A 6000-nucleotide genomic window follows, 5' to 3' on the forward strand; every position below is an offset into this window, starting at 1 on the left:
TTCGGCCAAAAATTGTATATAAATAATAATAAATATTAAATCAAGAAATATTGATATTGTAATATTTCACTGTAAATTTTAAAATCTAGTATATAAAATAAAAATGTAAAATTACAAGTTGTGTGAATATTTGACAAAATATCTCTTTGAATTCCACAGAAGAAAGAAAAGCCACACGCATAAGTGCGAGTAAATACGTGAATTTTCTTTTAAAAACCTAGCTTATTGTGTTAGGCCTTTTAAAACATTGCAAAATTGGCTAATCATTTGCCATTGAAACCGATATTCCCGCCCCCAAACTCACGCAATTGGTTAACTCAGTGTTGCTGTGTTAGTCTGGACAGAACGCACATAATGTTTTGAAGAAGCTACATCCAAAGTGTTTTACATCCAAAACATTGCCAGGAATTCTTATAATAAAACACAAAAAAAGTCTGCCTCAGCAACAAGCTTTGTCAGGCTCTTTCGAGGGCAGCTCACCTTCCAAATATTAGTAAACGATTATTAAACACAAACACTAAGTGGAAGGCCAGTAATGAGAAAGATAAAAGAAAGTGGCAATGAAGAAAAAGAAGAGTGTTGGAGGAGATAACTCCCGTCTCTTCATTACTCCCTTCTCTCTTCCATTAAAAGCTTTTTCCAGCTCCTCTGCCCCCGGCTGAAGACTCTGAAGAGAAAGTGTAATTGTGCATGGGAAATTAAGTCTGCGACTTGCGACACTATTTAAAATACTGAGTCCCCAAGGGTAAGGAAGTCTGCTATAAAATGACAACCAATGTTGAGGAAGCTACTTTAAAACTCTAGCTTGTCAAGCTTCAAGATCCTCATGACTTATTAATAAAGGAGCAGTTCACGACGTAAATGAAAAATCTTTCATTATTTACTTAACCTTATTTTGTTTCATTCCTGGCTTTCTTCCATCGACGGATATTATGGCAACTGTTTTGTATATAATGAAATTGACTCTAAATGACAAGAAAAAAAGTTTAAAAGTGGTTCATATGACTCGTGAACTATATATACCGCACCATGTAAGTCTTTTGAAGTCATATGATAATCTTGATATCTGCATAGATCTCTGAGCTCATGAGAGAAAGAACAATGCCACATTTGCAAATGGTTCATTCTTTTGAGTGTTAGACCATTTCAATGAATCCGTTGATCCATTTAACAAAACCGGTCTATATGATAAACTTGTGAAACGGAGTGATCCCATTCGCAAGTTCAACTCTGAGTTAGCTCAACAACCGGATCAGTGAACGAAACATTCTTTTGATATAGATCTGTCCAATAATTCAGTTGATCAACTGCACAAAACCAGTCTGAATGATTTGTATATGAATTAAACTTCAACTCGCATTGCTTCTCTTCTCATGAACTGACTCAAAAACCTGATCAGTGAATGAATAGCTCTTCTGAAGTCCGAATCGTTCCTTTGATTCAGAACTTTTTACTGAAACGGTTGATCCATGGTTGCACCAGAAATTGCATACTTCCCTTGTCTGGCTATCACCTGACCAAGCTCAATTTAAGATTGAACATTGGTCTGGGGAGTCTGCTATGTATTTTCTGCTGCACAAGAGGGGTGATAAACAAGCATAATACAAATTACTTTGTATGCAATTGGATAGTCCTTCAACCAATCAGACCACAAGAGGCGTGATCAACTGGGATAGATCCATCGCTTCTCTATCCTTCATCGTGTTAAACCCGCCAATGGCGTGCCAGGTGGATAAGCCAGTCTGTGATTGGTTCCCGCAAAAGTGTAACAGAAGCAGTAGAAATGCAGGTTTCCAGACTGATCTGCAGGGCGAAATCAAATCGCCGGCAGATCAAGCTGGGTTTACCCAGTCTAATACTTCCCTACATGGTAGGCGAAAAACAGTATGTGACAAGAGTAGAATGTCCGAATTCACAGCACTCATGAAGTAAAAAGTACCCGGAGGATCTACTTCTTCCAGTGATATTCTGAAGTGTGTATACAATGAACACTTTACTATCCCATGAGCAGGCCCACACGGAATCTGTGCCCGCACACTTCCGCAAAAAATTCAGCAGATTTTGAGACATTGAGAAGCATACACAACCTGCGCGTGCATGATTTTGAGGGGTAATAGGCGAGAGATCGATATTTTAAAATGCCTAAAATAAAATTGACCCTGGAGGAGTTAAGAAAACGTCACTTGTCTGCAAAAATTACTTATTTATAACTATTAAAAGTAGTTAATTTTTTTACTTAGGGAGGTATTTATTTATTTTGCTCTATTGTTGAATGATATTAAATAGGTTATTTAATGATTTGTGTACAATACAATTGATAAATCAATATTTTCTCTGTCTTTTATTGGATGTTCCATAAAATAGTTGTTCTCTTTGGATGATATTGTAATCCTTAAATAAAACTTAAAGGGTTAGTTCACCCAAAAATGAAAATCTGTCATTAATTACTTACCCTCATGTCGTTCGACACCCGTAAGACCTCCGTTCGTCTTCGGAACAGAAATGAAGATATTTTAGTTGAAATCTGATGGCTCTGAAAGTCCTCCATTGGCACAATGCACGGTACACTCTCAAGACCCTTAAAAGGTACTAAAGATGTCGTTACAAAGTGCATCTCAATACAGTGGTTCTAAAATAACTTTATGAATCGGCGAGAATAGTTTTTATGCGCAAAAAACCCTAAAGAACGACTTATATAGTGATGACCGATTTCAAAACACGGCCTCATGAAGCTTCGAAGCGTTATGAATCAGTTAACTATTAGTTAAATAAAAGTTAAGAAGTATGTTTTATATTTTATTTGTAATGTTTTCAGTTCCGTCATTTAAAAACATTCTGCATAATTCCGCAAATTTTTCCAAAAATTCAGTGCAGAAATCCCCAAAAAGTCAGCAGATTCCATGTGGCCCTGCCCATGAGGCCACGGGAGAGGATTTGTGAATGACAGTGACAACAAGACAAATGCAGTACGTCAAGATTACATTCATACAACACACACTCTTAGAAAATACTTTTTAGCAGTCGCAAAGTAATACTTATTCAAAATAAGCACCAATTCTGAGAGTATGAGATTTTGGACACAGCCCATGTCACAATATCGGTCTAAAGGATTCAATCCTGAATCAAACCGATCTGGTTCACGATCTGGAAGAAAAATATCAGCAAAGAAATTGCTCTTGAGTCAGAATCGTTCTTTTGATTCCATCCATCCATCCATCCATCTTCTTCCGCTTTATCCAGGGTCGGGTCGCGGGGGCAGCAGTCTAAGCAGAGATGCCCAGACTTCTCTCTCCCTAGACACTTCCTCCAGCTCTTCCGGGGGGACACCGAGGCGTTCCCAGGCCAGCTGGAAGACATAGTCCCTCCAGCGTGTCCTAGGTCTTCCCCGGGGCCTCCTCCCGGTTGGACATGCCCGAAACACCTTCCCGGGAAGGCGCTCAGGAGGCATCCGGAACAGATGCCCGAGCCACCTCAACTGACCCCTCTCGATGTGGAGGAGCAGCGGCTCTACTCCGAGTTCCTCCCGAGTGACTGAGCTCCTCACCCTATCTCTAAGGGAGCGCCCAGCCACCCTGCGGAGAAAACTCATTTCGGCCGCCTGTATCCGGGATCTTGTCCTTTCTGTCATGACCCAAAGCTCATGACCATAGGTGAGAGTAGGAACGTAGATTGACCGGTAAATCGAGAGCTTCGCCTTACGGCTTAGCTCTTTCTTCACCACAACAGACCGGTACATCGACCGCATTACTGCAGAAGCTGCACCGATCCGTTTGTCAATCTCCCGTTCCATCCTCCCCTCACTCGTGAACAAGACCCCTAGATACTTGAACTCCTCCACTTGAGGCAGGAACTCTCCACCAACCTGAAGAGGGCAAACCACCCTTTTCCGACTGAGGACCATGGCCTCGGATTTGGAGGTGCTGATCCTCATCCCAGCCGCTTCACACTCGGCTGCAAACCGTCCCAGTGCATGCTGAAGGTCCTTAGAAGGGGCCAACACGACAACGTCATCCGCAAAGAGCAGAGACGAAACCGCATGGTCCCCAAACCTGACACCCTCCGGCCCCTGGCTGCGCCTTGAAATTCTGTCCATAAAAATTATGAACAGAACCGGCGACAAAGGGCAGCCCTGCCGGAGTCCAACATGCACCGGGAACAAGTCTGACTTACTGCCGGCAATGCGGACCAAACTCCTGCTTTGGTCGTACAGGGACCGGACAGCCCTTAGCAAAGGACCCCGGACCCCATACTCCCCGAGCACCCTCCACAGGATGCCGCGAGGGACACAGTCGAATGCCTTCTCCAAATCCACAAAACACATGTGGACTGGTTGGGCAAACTCCCATGAACCCTCCAGGACCCTGTAGAGGGTATAGAGCTGGTCCAGTGTACCACGGCCCGGACGAAAACCAGACTGTTCCTCCTGAATCCGAGGTTCTACTATCGGCCGTATTCTCCTCTCCAGTACCCTGGCATAGACTTTCCCGGGGAGGCTGAGAAGTGTGATCCCCCTGTAGTTGGAACACACCCTCCGGTCCCCCTTCTTAAAAAGAGGGACCACCACCCCGGTCTGCCATCCCAGAGGCACTGTCCCCGACCGCCACGCGATGTTGGAGAGGCGTGTCAGCCAAGACAGCCCCACAACATCCAGAGACTTGAGGTACTCAGGGCGGATCTCATCCACCCCCGGTGCCTTGCCACCGAGGAGTTTCTTGACCACCTTCTTTTGATTCCGATTTTTCTAATGAATCAGTTGATCCATGTCACAATATCAGTATGAATGATTCATTCATGAATCAGTCTGATACGGTTCACTGACATTGCCATTTCTCTCATGAGAAACGGATCAGCGAACAAATCATTCTTTTGATCTGTTCAATGAAATGGTTAATGAACTGTTCAAAGCTAAAGTCTGAAGGATTTATTTACACATTAAACTCACCCATTTGAGTTCAACTTGCACTTTTATTCTGTCATGAATCGTTCTTTTGTGTCAAATCTTTTCGATGAGTAAGTCGATCCACTGGTCTGAATGACTCATCCACAAAATGGATTGGTTCAACTCACTATTTGAATCTGCAACAGCAGTTAACAGCCTACTGGAAGGGAAGATTGTCATATGACTTGGAAAATACTTTTGTGACACTTTATAGAGTAACTAGTTATAGTCTACTCTTCTTACTAACATGTTTTTTTTTTTTTTTTGGCTAGCATTTGACTGAAGTCTGACTGCTTGGACCTTTGCCACTGGTGGGCTTATTTAAACACAAAGCCAGCTTTTTTCCATAGTTTTAGTTTTTTTTCCCATTGTGACTCATGAAGCATGAGTAAGAAACCTCTTATCTTGATGACAGATTGTTTTAAAACTGCTGTGTTTTCTCCTCCACTCAAATCTTGCATTTCTTGCACTGCGGTAATTTTAATCAGTTAGTCTGGCGGAGTGCACAAGCCAACATTTTCCCCTTGGGATCAATAATTGTATTGATGACAGTCCCGATAGAGGCAGTTCAAGCAACCCGTCTCTGCAGAGCCACATCGATTTCATTTTCAGCAATCCATTCGAATCAGGTGGTTGCCAAACGCCATTGTGTTTCACCTCGCACCGGACAGGCATTATCAATCACTCACAGAGAATGGCCTGTCCGATCAGGCCAGAGTTATGTGCAGTCGGTCTTTCTCAGGGACATTGTCCCTGGCCTCCGCTCTTGAGAGATGAGGTTCACTCGGGTGCTTTACACAAATGCCGACAGGTTGCAGTGCAGCTGTTGTGCGTTGGCCATAAGCAGATATGTTCGATCTCTTGATGTCAGACTTATGCAACATGTGATGGTTGCAGAAGCTTTTTTGGTGGAAGCTCTTCCTGTGCTAATTAGATTTAACTGGAGATGAGGGTATTTGTTGACTTGTAATAATATCACCCATCTTAATCAGTTGCTCACTTATATTGAAATTGTGATATAACACTTCCTTTACCAAAAGTACTGTTTCGGTAGGGCACAG

The sequence above is a fragment of the Gobio gobio genome, assembly GCF_949357685.1.
Source record: "Gobio gobio genome assembly, chromosome: 19".
NCBI lineage: Eukaryota > Metazoa > Chordata > Actinopteri > Cypriniformes > Gobionidae > Gobio > Gobio gobio.